Source organism: Ammodytes marinus (genome assembly GCF_949987685.1).
Source record: "Ammodytes marinus genome assembly, chromosome: 6".
Lineage (NCBI taxonomy): Eukaryota > Metazoa > Chordata > Actinopteri > Uranoscopiformes > Ammodytidae > Ammodytes > Ammodytes marinus.
Window position 1 is genome coordinate 23,071,337 of NC_137235.1, and position 16,894 is coordinate 23,088,230.

The following is a 16,894-nucleotide window of genomic DNA, read 5'->3' on the forward strand; positions in this document are numbered from 1 at the left end:
TGTCTGTATTTAGAACCAGCCTGAGGTCCACTAGACAGTCCTGCAGGGTGTTAAAAGAGCTTTGTAGGTTCTGAATAGATTGGTGCACCGAATCGGAAATGCAATACAGTACTGTCTCGTCAGCGTATAGATGGGCATGACAGTTTTTTAGCGATGAAACAATGTTATTTATATAAATTGTGAAAAGAACTGGACCTAAAATTGAGCCTTGTGGGACACCATTTGTAACAGTTAAAAACTCAGATTGGTATCTCCCGAGTTTAACTGACTGCTGTCTATCAGAGAGATAATCCCTAAACCAGCTACATGCAGAATGATCAAAGCCAATCAAATATGGTATCATATGGTTCAGGACATTGCAATTGTTATTTTATTTACACCAGACCCAGGCTAAAGTGGATGTTCAATGAATTGTGTTTAGTTATCTTCTACTGGATGTGTGTGAGACTCTACTTTTAGGTTGTATCAATTAAGGTATGGTTTGTGTCTCAATCTGCTATTAAAAAAAACAAGTGCGAAAAAGCCATTTAATTTATCATTTCCAGATGATATTTTATTCAAGCCCCCCAAATGCTCCAGTCTGGAAGCTTGTCCATGTCAGGGTCGTCATCAGAGAATGTTTGAGCAGCAAAGGGCTTTGGCAGGATATCACCAACATTTTCACCCTTGCTGACTGTCCAAGAAGGGCTGGAGATCATCTTAGCAAAAGCTTTGGGAGTAGGACATGAGAAATGCCAAATGTTAGTTTTGACTTAAGCCAACAGTTATTTTATGCATCAAAAATGTCTGATTGAGAAAATTAAGCTACTATGGATTTGTGTCACCGTTGCCCTGTTATGCAATATTCATTGAATTGAGTGAGTCAAGGAAGGTTATGTCAACTCACGCCTGTATGTGCCGGAACACTTGTAGTCACAGCAGGTGCACACAGAGTCATGACCGTACAGCTCCTTCCAACTAAAATAAATTAAAAATATGTTATTTGATCGTGAAATACCATTTGCCACGGACAAAACAAAAGCAATAAAATAAGACCGTTCGTCCACTTAGTTTTATGGACATGGAGGTACACAAACATTTAATCCTGCTGGAGACTTCAAAAAAGCAAGCTGCCACCACCTGTGATTGTTTAAAATGTAGCCCTAGTCAACTCACCTTGAGGTAGTTGCATCATAATTGCAAGCCTTTAAACTGGGAGTTGGAGTAGGGTCCCCCTTAAAGACCTCACAGTGCAAGTAGAGATTCTGAAAGACATTTGGTTGCAATTTTAGCACACATTCTGTTTGACAGCAAAGAGCTCTCTTCCACATGCTTTTGGCATTACCTGTGATGAGGAAGCCCATTCCCTGAAAATCAAGGAGCCCACACTGATTTTCTGGACCAGCAATGAGTCATCAGGGTGGAACATCGACTGTTGAGTCACCTTGCCATCAAGCATGCATCTGCAAATCAACAAGATTAAAAAATAAATACACAACACCAACCAGGTGGCATGTCCACTGTATGCTGAAATCATTTTAAATCTTACCCTTGGTTGTCAATTATTGTATATTTAGGTGTCGAGTGAGGGTTAGGAGAGGCTGTGATGAAACACTTGTTGATGTAGGTTCTCTGATGTTCAGTAGCTGCAGTGCCAGTGGGTTGCCTGGCCACAAAGTACATTGGCTGGCCCAAGGTGTAAGTTTTGGCAATTGGGATGTCGATTACTGATGGAATAGAGAGACAGTGGACAATTTTAAAGAAATTAAGAGGGCCATTGCTCATGGTCACCATTTAGTGCCTGGGTTGCAATAAAATGCACAAGGGGTTTGTGGAGATATTTAATTCCTGCCTGATGGGTCTGAATGCAGTGAGGAATTACTTCTATTTAACATTTTAGTACACTTCCCAAATAAAATACTGCTATGGTGGCATGAAAATCATACGAACAAAAAGCTGGAGTCATTTGAGGCAACCTTCAAATGTTGGTGTTGCTACAGGTGTTAGTAAAGATGATCTGAAAGTACCAACGTTGTCCTTGTCCCTCGAACCACATTTGACTTGCCTGTTTATGTGAACCAATTTATAGCACCTCTAGTTTACCCTGCTCCCGTCTACATTTTAAGCTGCCATTTCCCACCATGCAAGTTGACTTCACAACATGTCACTAATTCTGTCTGAAGAAAATGTAGACCAAGTAGCACATTTCTAGGTTGCCGGGTTTAGTTTAGACATCCTTGTGCATTTGAAGGCCTGCTCCTTTTTTGCGACCAATTTAAGCAAGCCGGCCACTTGATCAGAAAGCGTTGCACGTTTACATGAATGCCCGCATGTGTGAACATAATCAATTGACATTTATAAAGAGGGAGCATACCTTGACCAAGATCATCATCACTTTTGGGTGCAAGTGCTTTGAAAACAGTTCCTCCTTGTAGTTCCGGATAGAAGCCAACTTTATAGGAGTGATGGAACCTGCAACAGACAAGTGAAAACTCACGTCAATACAAGTCAGCAGGCAAAGGGTTTCTGAAATCCAAATTCTCATGTTACAAAATGTGTAATCTTGACTTTAAAATCTCTTTACGGGAATACATTGAATAACCACTCAAATTCCTACACAATCCCACCAAAACAGAAACTAAAAATGCTTACTTGAAATAGTTACACTGCAGGAGAATGTCGAATGGCATCTCCCTTAAAATGTGACTGGACGGCTGGTAGTGGAGGATAGTGCCCAAGGTCACAACAGATGGATGAACCTGGAATAGAATCATTTTGGGAGTCAATATTAAGCACAACAATAGTTATGGAAAATTTAAGATAAAGAAATGGACCAGTACAAACCTCCACTTTGTAGCCACAGTCTGTAAACAGATAGTACTTAAAGTTGAAATGGGTGCTGGTATGTTCGTTAATTGGACAGGTGCCCAGTGTCAAATCTTTGTATGCATCCAAAGTCTTAAAGAAGTCTTTCCTGATTCCTACAATCAGTCCATCATTATAGCACTGGAGTTCAACCACACTTGTTGGTGGTGAAGTTTGACTAGTAATGGAATGAGCCCCGAGTAACATTTCCTTGACCGCGTGAGGGACCTGTCTGGCATTCTTATCTGGCTTGAAAACTTCTCTCGGTACTTTTTCGTCTGAGACAACCACATACTTAGGAAGCAAATTACTACTACTACAGGCATTACAAAACTGCAAAAGTACAAGCCCAGCACAAAACAGTCCCATGTTCACCCCAGAAGCTGCTCTCTGACTTATCCCTTGGCTGAACCGGTTAAGTATGAAAGTCATGTTGCACCTGGGACCTTTTGTATTCTGCAGCCAGGACAAAAGCCCACAGCTGCTGCAAATGCCAATCAAGAACAACCAATGAGAGGTGCTCAATAGTAATCCCCCCTAAATTGTCTCTTGTTGTGTCATACACAAACAATAACACTCAAATACAGAAAAGTGCAAATGGCTTAGTTCTTTTGCCAAAACTGTTTTGAATAATAATTCCCGAAGCAGATTGGTATGTTCTTATTTTGTTCTAGGCCTACTGATAAACCTAAAAGAGTCTTAATGTAGGCTAACTTTCAAAATAAAAGGATTAATCAAATTCAAAAAGATAGGGTAGATTTAAAAACATGAAAACTAAATTCGCCCAATAAAATAGGAAAATTGACAATAAGTTTAACTTTTGTTTTGTGTTAATTTTCCTAACAATTTATTACATTTAGGATTTTTTATCTTTTTTAACCACACCCGGATGGGACGCAACTAATGACGTCAATACAAGGAAGTTCCAACGCGGTCCACTCGGCTACATGTTGTGCCTTGAAGCTGAATATCCCTCGTTAGATTTTTTATTTCTGTAAAAACAAAGCGAACCAGTGGTGTTGTGGATCTAAGTGTGTTAACTCATGAGAGAACTGCAACATTTGGGGGAATTGTAAAGGAAAGGCTAAATAACAAATGGGGACAGTACATACAAATTTACACTGATGGGGCTCAAGACCCAATAACTGGGAAGTCTGGGTTTGCTTTTTGCATCTCAGATTTGGATGTTGTCAAATATAGGCGACTGTCTGAGGGTTTCAGTTTATACCACAGAGCTGCTTGCAATAATCTGGGCTATGCAGTGGGTGGAGGAGGTCAGGCCAGGGCCAGTTGTGATATGTTCTGACTCTGCTTCAGTGCTGATGACATTGAGGGAGGGAGGGCTTGGAGCCAGGTCGGACCTCATGGTGGAGCTTCTTACCCTGATGTACAGGATTGAGCAGGCGGTAGAGTCAGTGGGGTTCATGTGGGTCCCAGCTCATGTGGGGATAGAGGGGAATGAGATAGCTGATGGGGAAGCAAAAAGGGCTTTAAGAAGGGAAGATGTGGATGTAAAAGTGAGGCTGGGGTTAACTGAGTGTAGGTCAATCATCAAAAAGAACATCATGGCTCTGTGGCAGGAGGAGTGGGATAAGGAAAATAAGGGGAGGCATTACTACAGCTTGCCAGTGCTTTTGGGGAAAGGAAAGGAGGCATACAGTCATGATGACCAGACTGAGGCTGGGGCATTGCAGACTCGCATGGGATTTACACAAAGTTGGGAAACATGAAGATGGACTATGTGGAGTGTGTAAAAAACAGCAAACAGTAAAACATATCCTGATGGAATGTTCTGGACTCACTCGACAGAGGGAACATCTGTATGCAGCAGTGGAAAGCCTGGGCAAAACACCGGTTACACTAAAGAGCCTTCTAAATCCCATTGAGAATCAGCCTGGGACTATAAAAGCTGTCCTGGATTTCATAACGGCCACTGGATTATTCCTATGGAAATAGGATGGACTGATTGCGTCTGAAATATATATATATATATATATATATATATATATTTGTTTTGTTTGTTTGTTTATTTCATTTATCTAGTTTTGTCCTGTGGGTGGCAGCAATGTGCCTCAAAGGCATACAGTCTGCCGGAAATTAAAAGCTACTTGTGGGTTTTTTCAAACAGTGAAACTGAAAGAAATGTTTTTATTGGTATTTTTGCCTGACTGGTGTATAGCTATTAGCTTTGGGACAAGCATTCAGCTTTTGCTCATAAAAACATCTTTCTATACCCCACACCCGTCTGGAAATGCCTCGTTTTTAACAGGACAAAGGATTGGAAGTTAATAGTGTAGAAGTCAACTTTGAAGATAATTTTTTCACTGATTTTAGTGGTATTTTTAGCCGGTAGCTCCCGAGCTAGCTTCGCAGTAGCCACCATCTTTTGCAGCATTGTTATTGTGAACATGCCGTTTCCATTAGCTTGGAAATGGCAAGTCAGTGCATCTGTATTCCATAGTCTTTCATGTAGACAAGGATAGGTCATGTCAAACTGTTCAAAGTGCGTTACTAGCACTAGACTTGGTTCTTCTCATGGGTAGGCTAACTGCGCTAACAGGCCCAGCAAATACGTCATCATTGTTTACAAACAGACAGAGGGCGAGGCGTATCAGGCTTCGCTTCCGGACAGGGGGCGGGGGCAGCTCAAAGATTGTATATTTACGAGGGGAGCTGCAGCTCTTTTTAAAAAATAGGCCATTGTGAGATTAGCTGAACATCAGCATAGTACAATAAATTATCTGAAAGTTTTTTTCAGCAAACAATTAAAGAAAAATGTATTAGGGACCACTAAGACCATATAATATGGTGTATAATAGAACCGAAAAGTGTATAATATGGGAGCTTTAAGTTCCACACCGCAAAACAAGCCTGTACATTCGCCATATATTAACGCTATGTACGCCACAAACGGACCGCGGTCCACCTCTGTAACACCAAATACGTGCCTGTACCGTCACGGTACAAATACGTGTATCGTTACACCCCTACTAATGAATCAAAATCGAATCGAATCGTGAGATTCTTGACAATACCCAGCCCTACAATTCTGCTGGATGGAAGAAGAGTGAAATTAGAGTTATGGTAAGTACTCTTCTTTATTATTATTTGGGGAGCGTGTCTATGTTCCCACACCCCTGTGTTCCCACATTTCTGAGTAATCTAACTATGTAATATAGAATAGTACGTCTGTGATTGTGTGTGTCACTCCTATTCTAACCTCTTCCTGTCCCCTCACCGTAACAACCCAGCTGTGATGCCTGTACCTAATTGCTAAGTTGGTCACAAAACTCCAAAAGTGAACCTGAGACTGATCTGAAGGCTTCAGGGCAAAAGGCAAATTTACTGCATGACAAGAAGAACACACCGGGAGAAGACATACAGTCCTATGGTTCTTTTAGAGACATAAGCACACCACAGGGGCAGCGAGAAAAGCCAGAAGGGAAGAAAGTGATCAGCTCCAATGAACACCTCGACACAGAAACATCTGCAAATGAAACTTCAGAGAAGGACGTTGCTGACCGGGAGAGGGATTACCTATGGTACATATGGAACACGTTCTCCATCATTTCAATGATCCGTTTCTTCAGGAAATACCTAGGAAAACATTTCCAAATGACGCAAGGAGAAACCAGGGCCTTCCCAGGGACCTGCACTGCCGCCGGAGTGCCTCTACCCGACAGCCAAACTCTGCAATGTTTCCATTCCAAATGCATTCAAGTCTCGTCTAATAAGATGTGGAGGGAGGAGTTTTTGGAGTGGTTTGCAAGTGATCTATTGTACACCATGAGGGCTGTCTGTGACAGAAAGGGTGGCATGGTGATTGAGGACTTTCAGATGGTGGATGTGTGTGACATCATGGTCCCCGTTAGCCCACCCGATCCATATAGATTTCAGTGTCTGCTCTGGAACAACCAGCCGTGTGACCTGCTGCCAGATATGCAAGTCTGCGGTCAAATAAACCTGGTGGAAGATGAGAAAATCCAAAATGGCTGCCTTTGTCAGTCTCCTGATGCAGATGATGTGGTTTGCCTGCTGCATTGTGAGAGTGAGAAAAAGACAATTCACTGATGTTTGCAATGACCTTAGCACAAAGAACTCTGCGTTCCTGTCAAAGTCACAGGTTACCAGGTGGTTCCAGAACACTATCAAACAAGCCTGGGCACAGATTTCACACAAGTATGAATTTGAGCTGATCATTCGCTACGTAGATGCTCCAGGTGCCCTGGTTGTTCGATTCAGATCGGGGAAGAAGATAAGCTTCAATATAAATCCTATAGTTCAATACTATTGCTAATTTCTTCATCCCTTCTTGCTCCCCAAACAATTTGGATACGTTCTGGGCCCTGTCCCTAACCAACTAAGATCGTCTTTTGGAGCACATCTCTAAACGCCTGCCTGAACACTCGTGCCACAGTCAAACCCTAGAAATTGCACTTTTTCTTCTCAGGAGGCAGACCGCACTCTCAGGAAGTAGTGCACTCAAGGATTTTCATTTCAAAACAGCACCGATTCATCTACTTTTGACGAGAGACCCTTCGCAGTGGAAACCCCATTATGTGGCCTGTAGGCTACGAGATTTACTCTACTTCATGGAGAGGAGCCTTGAGAAAAAGCTGCTGCCCCATGCTCTCATTGGGAACCCTTTAACTCAGAAGGGTGTTCAACTCCCTGCTGAGTTTACTGGAGCAAAGAAAGTGAATCTCTTCCATCCCCTTGTGGCACACGACTGCATCTACAGAAATGCAGTGCTGCATTTACAGGAAATGCTCAGAAATACACATGTGCTGATAGACGATTATGTTGACAAGTGCATTGATCTTGATGTTCTCTGTAAATAAATTATATTTTGAAATCAAGAGTATAAATAAAAATTCTAATCCCTTAACTTCAAAAGGAGTGACAGCATTGTGCAAAAGAAATCGTCAGGTGGAGATTTAACTAAAGCAAGGTAAAAGCTTCCCGTTGCAGCAGCAGTCAGACTAAATCTATATATGGTTCAGGACATTGCAATTGTTATTTTATTTACACCAGACCCAGGCTAAAGTGGATGTTCAATGAATTGTGATTAGTTATTCTACTGGATGTGTGCGAGACTCTACTTTTAGGTTGTATCAATTAAGGTATGGTTTGTGTCTCAATCTGCTATTAAAAAAAACAAGTGCGAAAAAGCCATTTAATTTATCATTTCCAGATGATATTTTATTCAAGCCCCCCAAATGCTCCAGTCTGGAAGCTTGTCCATGTCAGGGTCGTCATCAGAGAATGTTTGAGCAGCAAAGGGCTTTGGCAGGATATCACCAACATTTTCACCCTTGCTGACTGTCCAAGAAGGGCTGGAGATCATCTTAGCAAAAGCTTTGGGAGTAGGACATGAGAAATGCCAAATGTTAGTTTTAACTTAAGCCAACAGTTATTTTATGCTTCAAAAATGTCTGATTGAGGAAAATCAAGCTACTATGGATTTGTGTCACCATTGCCCTGTTATGCAATATTCATTGAATTGAGTGAGTCAAGGAAGGTTATGTCAACTCACGCCTGTATGTGCCGGAACACTTGTAGTCACAGCAGGTGCACACAGAGTCATGACCGTACAGCTCCTTCCAACTAAAAAAAATAAATACATGTTATTCGATCGTGAAATACCATTTGCCACGGACAAAACAAAAGCAATAAAATAAGACCGTTCGTCCACTTAGTTTTATGGACATGGAGGTACACATCAAACATTTAATCCTGCTGGAGACTTCAAAAAAGCAAGCTGCCACCTGCGATTGTTTAAAATGTAGCCCTAGTCAACTCACCTTGAGGTAGTTGCATCATAATTGCAAGCCTTTAAACTGGGAGTTGGAGTAGGGTCCCCCACAAAGACCTCACAGTGCAAGTAGAGATTCTGAAAGACATTTGGTTGCAATTTTAGCACACATTCTGTGTGACAGCAAAGAGCTCTCTTCCACATGCTTTTGGCATTACCTGTGATGAGGAAGCCCAGTCCCTGAAAATCAAGGAGCCCACACTGATTTTCTGGACCAGCAATGAGTCATCAGGGTGGAACATCGACTGTTGAGTCACCTTGCCATCAAGCATGCATCTACAAATCAACAAGATTAAAAAATAAATACACAACACCAACCAGGTGGCATGTCCACTGTATGCTGAAATCATTTTAAATCTTACCCTTGGTTGTCAATTATTGTATATTTAGGTGTCGAGTGAGGGTTAGGAGAGGCTGTGATGAAACACTTGTTGATGTAGGTTCTCTGATGTTCAGTAGCTGCAGTGCCAGTGGGTTGCCTGGCCACAAAGTACATTGGCTGGCCCAAGGTGTAGGTTTTGGCAATTGGGATGTCGATTACTGATGGAATAGAGAGACAGTGGACAATTTTAAAGAAATTAAGAGGGCCATCGCTCATGGTCACCATTTAGTGCCTGGGTTGCAATAAAATGCACAAGGGGTTTGTGGAGATATTTACTTCCTGCCTGATGGGTCTGAATGCAGTGAGGAATTACTTGTATTGAACATTTTAGTACACTTCCAAAAAAAAAAAAAAAAAAAAAAAAAAATCTGCTATGGTGGCATGAAAATCATACGAACAAAAAGCTTGAGTCATTTGAGGCAACCTTCAAATGTTGGTGTTGATACAGGTGTTAGTAAAGATGATCTGAAAGTACCAACGTTGTCCTTGTCCCTCGAAGTACATTTGACTTGCCTGTTTAGGTGAACCAACATATAGCACCTCTAGTTTACCCTGCTCCCATCTACATTTTAAGCTGCCATTTCCCACCATGTTAGTTGACTTCACAACATGTCACTAATTCTGTCTGAAGAAAATGTAGACCAAGTAGCACATTTCTAGGTTGCCGGGTTTAGTTTAGACATCCTTGTGCATTTGAAGGCCTGCTCCTTTTTTGCGACCAATTTAAGCAAGCCGGCCACTTGATCAGAAAGCGTTGCACGTTTACATGAATGCCCGCATGTGTGAACATAATCAATTGACATTTATAAAGAGGGAGCATACCTTGACCAAGATCATCATCACTTTTGGGTGCAAGTGCTTTGAAAACAGTTCCTCCTTGTAGTTCCGGATAGAAGCCAACTTTATAGGAGTGATGGAACCTGCAACAGACAAGTGAAAACTCACGTCAATACAAGTCAGCAGGCAAAGGGTTTCTGAAATCCAAATTCTCATGTTACAAAATGTGTAATCTTGACTTTAAAATCTCTTTACGGGAATACATTGAATAACCACTCAAATTCCTACACAATCCCACCAAAACAGAAACTAAAAATGCTTACTTGAAATAGTTACACTGCAGGAGAATGTCGAATGGTATCTCCCTTAAAATGTGACTGGACGGCTGGTAGTGGAGGATAGTGCCCAACGTCACAACAGATGGATGAACCTGGAATAGAATCATTTTGGGAGTCAATATTAAGCACAACAATAGTTATGGAAAATTTAAGATAAAGAAATGGACCAGTACAAACCTCCACTTTGTAGCCACAGTCAGTAAACAAATAGTACTTAAAGTTGAAATGGGTGCTGGTATGTTCGTTAATTGGACAGGTGCCCAGTGTCAAATCTTTGTATGCATCCAAAGTCTTAAAGAAGTCTTTCCTGATTCCTACAATCAGTCCATCATTATAGCACTGGAGTTCAACCACACTTGTTGGTGGTGAAGTTTGACTAGTAATGGAATGAGCCCCGAGTAACATTTCCTTGACCGCGTGAGGGACCTGTCTGGCATTCTTATCTGGCTTGAAAACTTCTCTCTGTACTTTTTCGTCTGAGACAACCACATACTTAGGAAGCAAATGAATACTACTACTACAGGCAGTACAAAACTGCAAAAGTACGAGCCCAGCACAAAACAGTCCCATGTTCACTCCAGAAGCTGCTCTCCGACTTATCCCTTGGCTGAACCGGTTAAGTATGAAAGCCATGTTGCACCTGGGACCTTTTGTATTCTGCAGCCAGGACAAAAGCCCACAGCTGCTGCAAATGCCAATCAAGAACAACCAATGAGAGGTGCTCAATAGTAATCCCCCCTAAATTGTCTCTTGTTGTGCCATACACAAACAATAACACTCAAATACAGAAAAGTGCAAATGGCTTAGTTCTCATGCCAAAACTGTTTTGAATAATAATTCCCAAAGCAGATTGGTATGTTCTTATTTTCTACTAGGCCTACTGATAAACTTAAAAGAGTCTTAATGTAGGCTAACTTTAAAAATAAAAGGATTAATTTAATCCAAAAAGATAGGGTAGATTTAAAAAAGTGAAAACTAAATTTGCCCTATGAAATAGGAAAATTGACAATAAGTTAAACTTTTGTTTTGTGTTAATTTTCCTAACAATTTATTACATTTAGGATTTTTTATCTTTTTTAACCACACCCGGATGGGACGCAACTAATGACGTCAATACAAGGAAGTTCCAACACGGTCCACTCGGCTACATGTTGTGCCTTGAAGCTGAATATCCCTCGTTAGCTTTTTTATTTCTGTAAAAACAAAGAGAACCAGTGGTGTTGTGGATCTAAGTGTGTTAACTCATGAGAGAACTGCAACATTTGGGGGAATTGTAAAGCAAAGACTAAATAACAAATGGGGACAGTACATACAAATTTACACTGATGGGGCTCAAGACCCAATAACTGGGAAGTCTGGGTTTGCTTTTTGCATCTCAGATTTGGATGTTGTCAAATATAGGCGACTGTCTGAGGGGGTTTCAGTTTACACCACAGAGCTGCTTGCAATAATCTGGGCTATGCAGTGGGTGGAGGAGGTCAGGCCAGGGCCAGTTGTGATATGTTCTGACTCTGCTTCAGTGCTGATGACATTGAGGGAGGGAGGGCTTGGAGCCAGGTCGGACCTCATGGTGGAGCTTCTTACCCTGATGTACAGGATTGAGCAGGCGGGAGAGTCAGTGGGGTTCATGTGGGTCCCAGCTCATGTGGGGATAGAGGGGAATGAGATAGCTGATGGGGAAGCAAAAAGGGCTTTAAGAAGGGAAGATGTGGATGTAAAAGTGAGGCTGGGGTTAACTGAGTGTAGGTCAATCATCAAAAAGAACATCATGGCTCTGTGGCAGGAGGAGTGGGATAAGGAAAATAAGGGGAGGCATTACTACAGCTTGCCAGTGCTTTTTGGGAAAGGAAAGGAGGCATACAGTCATGATGACCAGACTGAGGCTGGGGCATTGCGGACTCGCATGGGACTTACACAAAGTTGGGAAACATGAAGATGGACTATGTGGAGTGTGTAACAAACAGCAAACAGTAAAACATATCCTGATGGAATGTTCTGGACTCACTCAACAGAGGGAACATCTGTATGCAGCAGTGGAAAGCCTGGGCAAAACACCGGTTACACTAAAGAGCCTTCTAAATCCCATTGAGAATCAGCCTGGGACTATAAAAGCTGTCCTGGATTTCATAACGGCCACTGGATTATTCCTATGGAAATAGGATGGACTGATTGCGTCTGAAATATATATATATATATATATATATATATATATATATACATATACAGTATATATATATATATATATATATATGTTTTGTTTGTTTGTTTATTTCATTTATCTATTTTTGTCCTGTGGGTGGCAGCAATGTGCCTCAAAGGCATACAGTCTGCCGGAAATTAAAAGAAGAAAGAAGAAGAAGGTGTTGTGGTTTGTCTCCTTTGTTTGTATGTGGGACGTACACGTTTGCGCTATAATGCAATTGTTAGCCAGCTAGCTAACATGCTAACAGCAAGTTAAGGTTGTTTTGATTGTTCTTGTGAACATTAGCGGCGCCAGTGACGTATATCGAAGGGTTACTTGGATACAAATCCACTCCAATCCTGAAACAAAAGTATGTTTTCTACGTTTAAAAGGACAGAGTCGAAGTCAATCGTGGGTAATGTTGCAGCTAACTGGTTAGCTAACGTTAACGTCAAAACCTGCAGTTGGCCCAAGCAGTGAACGTGTGGCGAGCTTCCAAAGCTCTCTGTGAACCGGATCCAATGCGTGGGATGATGGGGACCCAAAGTAGCCCTGTTCTGTAGGGGTGGGTAAAAATATCGATTCAGCAATGCATTGCAATTCTTTTCCCTGCAATTTTCTGAATCGATTCAACCCCCTGGCCAGTGGGGGCGCTCTGAGCAACACCCTCGTGTGATTCGCGCAATACGGACGGGGCCGCACTTGACCAAGCCATATCAACATGGCGACCGAGATGAGTAGCTGCCGGTAGCTGCTCCGTTAAGCCGCCGCCTTCAAACCTGAAAGCAGACGTGTGGATTAATTTTGAATTCCCGTGTAAACCTGGAACACAGGAAAGAGATAAAAGTAAGGTGTTGTGCAAACTTTGCCAGGCGGTTCTGAAATACTGTAACAACACGACAAACTTGCAAAACCATCTGAGCCGACACCATGCAGAAGTTCTGCAGCAACCCATTGCTAAACCCGCGGATTCGAAACAAACGCAACTCAACATAATGTGCAAACTGCCGCCATGTTCTGCCCGCGCACAGAAGATAACAGAGTCGGTGGCTGTCTTTATATGCAAAGACCTGCGGCCGTACAGTGTCGTCGAAAACAAGGGTTTAAAGAAGATGGTACATTCGCTCGAAACACGATACGCCATACCAACACGCAAATACATGACAGAAGTCGCCATTCCGAAGCTGTATGAAGAGAAAAAGACCGCGGTTTTGCAGTCGTTGAAATTGACAGAGAGAGTGTCTCTTACATGTGACGGTTGGACGTCGAGAGCGACGGACTCCTATGTAACTATTACCTCTCATTTCATTTCTAACGAGTGGGCACTAGTTTCACATGTTCTGCAGACTAGAGCCATGAACGAAAGCCACACAGGGATCAATATAGCGAACCTGTTGAAGGAGGCAATTAATGAATGGGGGTAGTGGAGAAAGTGCCGGCAATCGTCACAGACAATGCTGCAAACATGCTGCTTGCTGTCAGTCTGATTGAGTGTTTGCATGTTGGCTGCTTTGCCCACATACTCAATTTAGCTTCTCAGGCTGCCCTTACAGTTTTTTTTCGATTGCTAACCCAGAGTGGGCACAACTGTAGCTCAATGTGCAAAACTCTAACTACAGTCTGCACTACCAACAGTCACTGGAGCTGAACAGTTCACTTCACCTGCAAAATAGGCTCAGTGCAGCAAACACTGTGAATTGTCCTCACTGAGATAACATACACTGTCACTCAGAATATGCTCAGAGTACAAGCACTAGCATCAAATCCCAATACACAAATTACAAACTTTTAATCTTTACAGCTTGAATAATTTGAGTTATTTCACACAAATTACGTAATATTTTCTTTGATGAAAGGGTGAAATTCTTTCACATGAAATTGTTTATTTTATAACATACCCGTTTTATTAGGAAAACAAAAAGAAATGAAAATCAGAAGTTTGCTTCAATAGATACACATTTTGTATATTTTATTGAAAACATTTCCAAATATAGTATTTATCTGTGTTAATATTCTATAATTGTAATACAGAAATCTATCCCGCAATGTTGTCATTTACTGTAAGGATGCAACTCTAAGCTGTTTGTTTGCTGGAAAATTCGTTTTACATATGCAACTTTAGATTTTTGCAGATTGGGTTGCACTCTCAACCCTTCACAACAGGGTCTATCAGTGTAGCCCATACTGTATTTCATCAGACATTACAGCTCTATGTCTTCTAGGTCTTCCTCCACACATCCACACTCTCACTGCCACTCTTCTCCCTCCAACAACCTGTCTTCATTGGTCCATTTACAAAAAAATAAATATTTTTAAGCTTTCCCTTTATACTGTATATGTTCACTAACAAGTCTAAAACAAGACACCTTCTTAGTGTTTCAGTTGAAATTGCAATCTGCAGTGTTTCAAATGCACAAGGCATTTTGAATGTGTGGTTTACAGTTGTGGCAGTAGTGTGTTAGTGTTTGAAAAAAAGTGCTGGAAATCCACAGTGTTGTGCAGGTTGTGGTTAAGCCATGAGATAGGTGTGTGGAGTTTTGAAAATTGTGTTTAATCTAGAGGTGGGCATAGATTAATTTTTTTAATCTAGATTAATCTAGATTAATTTTGGAATTAATCTAGATTAATCTAGATTAAAATGGCTCATTTTAATTCATTCATAAGATAAGATAAGATAAGATATACTTTATTCATCCCAGCAGGGAAATTCAGATGCTACAGCAGCCAGCATACACAGAACACAACACAGCACATATAGGCCTATCCCCACCCAAACATGAGCATACATACATAGCCAAGATGAGAAAGTGGTATGGATAGTCTCTGTGCATAAGTGCATAAGTAACTGTTACTCGTATATAACAGTACACAAATACTAGCTCTGCCAGTGCATATGATATGATAAAAAACTAAAATTATGCTAAAAGAAAAAGCAATCAAGTGTGCAATTATACATGTGCAAAAAATGCAAAATATGCAGCGCAGGCTAAAGTTTAAAAGTTCAAATGTCCTCTGTCCTTACTGAAAGGGGAGTCATTATAAAGTGCAATTGCAGTAGGTAAAAAAGTGTTTTTGTATCTGTTATTTTTGCAGCTTAGCCGCCGTAGCCTCCCACTAAAAACACTCCTCTGTTTACACACAAGACTGTAAGGGATGCATGTTATTGTCCATAATGTTCAGCAGCTTCTGTACCATCCTTCTCCCCATCACCACCTCCAGGGGCTCCACAGCAGTACCCAGCACAGAGCCAGCCATAATATGTGTGTGCTCCCTAAATAATGACTCAAAGTAAGTCTTTGAGAACGTGTCTCTCAAGCCAGGTGGCGCATCAGACCAGGGGCTCATCTCCTGTGCAGGTGCACACCTAATGCATCAAGTTAACGCGCGTGCAGAAAGAGGATGTCACGGAACTCATGTCCGTTAGCTTTTCAATATAAGACTGTCAAAATAAAAGTCCCGCAAAACAATCGTTATTTTGGGGATTAACTTCTCCGCGTGAGAAATTTGAGTTGTAGACTAGCGTGTGAGAGTGTGAACTGGTTGATATGAGTGTGTCTCACGGCCAAAAGGGTGAGACTTGGCAGCTCTGTCAGTTGTCAAACAAAGCGGACGGACGTGGTCTCTATAGCAACGAGATCAGCTGAGCTATCACTGATAAAAAAAAATATTGTTTCCATAATGATTTCCATAGCCTTAAGCCATAGGCTAGCCTACATGTTGTGTAATTCAGTGATTTTCAACCTTTAATGAGTCGAGGCTATGCATTGGCTTTGGCGATTTCCCTTGCCTCTTTTTTTTCTCTCCACACAAAGCTCTCCCATTGCACACACGCATGCCCCGGCCGCTTCCGAGAGCACAGACTGTTAGAACTCCTACAGTAAACCAATTCCGCATTGCACAAGGTGCAAACAACCTTGGTCTTGTCGAGGTTTCCATTGGGAAGCTTCTTAAAAATACATTTTCCCTGAAGCAAACCCGGCGGCTTCCTAGCTGCATCCATGTGAGCACGTTACGTTTGATGTGGTAGGCTACACAGGTGCGAAGTCGGACTCGTTCTGACTCGTGCACTACAGTGCAATTCGGCCAGGTATACATCCGCGCTAAAATAAGAGGAATAAGAGATTAACGGCGATATTTTTTTTATCGCCGATAAGAGTCTGGCGTTAACGCAGCACGTTAACGCCGTTATCGGCCCACCACTAGTTTAATCAATGAAAAATGAGCTAGAGCTTGGCCCGAATGAACCGCTGCTCTGCATACTGTTGTTAGAGTTTTGCACATATCGCTCCAGTTGTGCCCACTGTGGTTTAGCAATCGAAAAAAACTGTAAAATCCCTGCCGTCTCACGGCTTCTCGGCAAAGTGAGGCGCATCTCCACCTTTTTCCACCGAAGCACGCTAGCCAATCATGCACTCAAGAACAAACAGAAGTTGCTGGATCTCCCACAGCATAAACTAGTGACTGATGTACCAACACGTTGGAACAGCGCATTAGAAATGCTGGAAAGATTTTTGGAGCAGCAACCAGCTGTGTCCGCTGCACTACTTTCCCCTGAA

At 41.8% G+C, this 16,894-nt stretch overlaps 1 pseudogene across 1 annotated transcript; it reads left to right on the forward strand.

The window, feature by feature from the left end:
- Positions 1-4,570: 4,570 nt before the first annotated feature.
- On the forward strand, positions 4,571-7,685 carry LOC307251477 (inositol 1,4,5-trisphosphate receptor-interacting protein-like; annotated as a pseudogene). Its single transcript has 2 exons — positions 4,571-4,611; positions 6,144-7,685. The product of its transcript is annotated as an inositol 1,4,5-trisphosphate receptor-interacting protein-like (transcript).
- Positions 7,686-16,894: the final 9,209 nt, after the last annotated feature.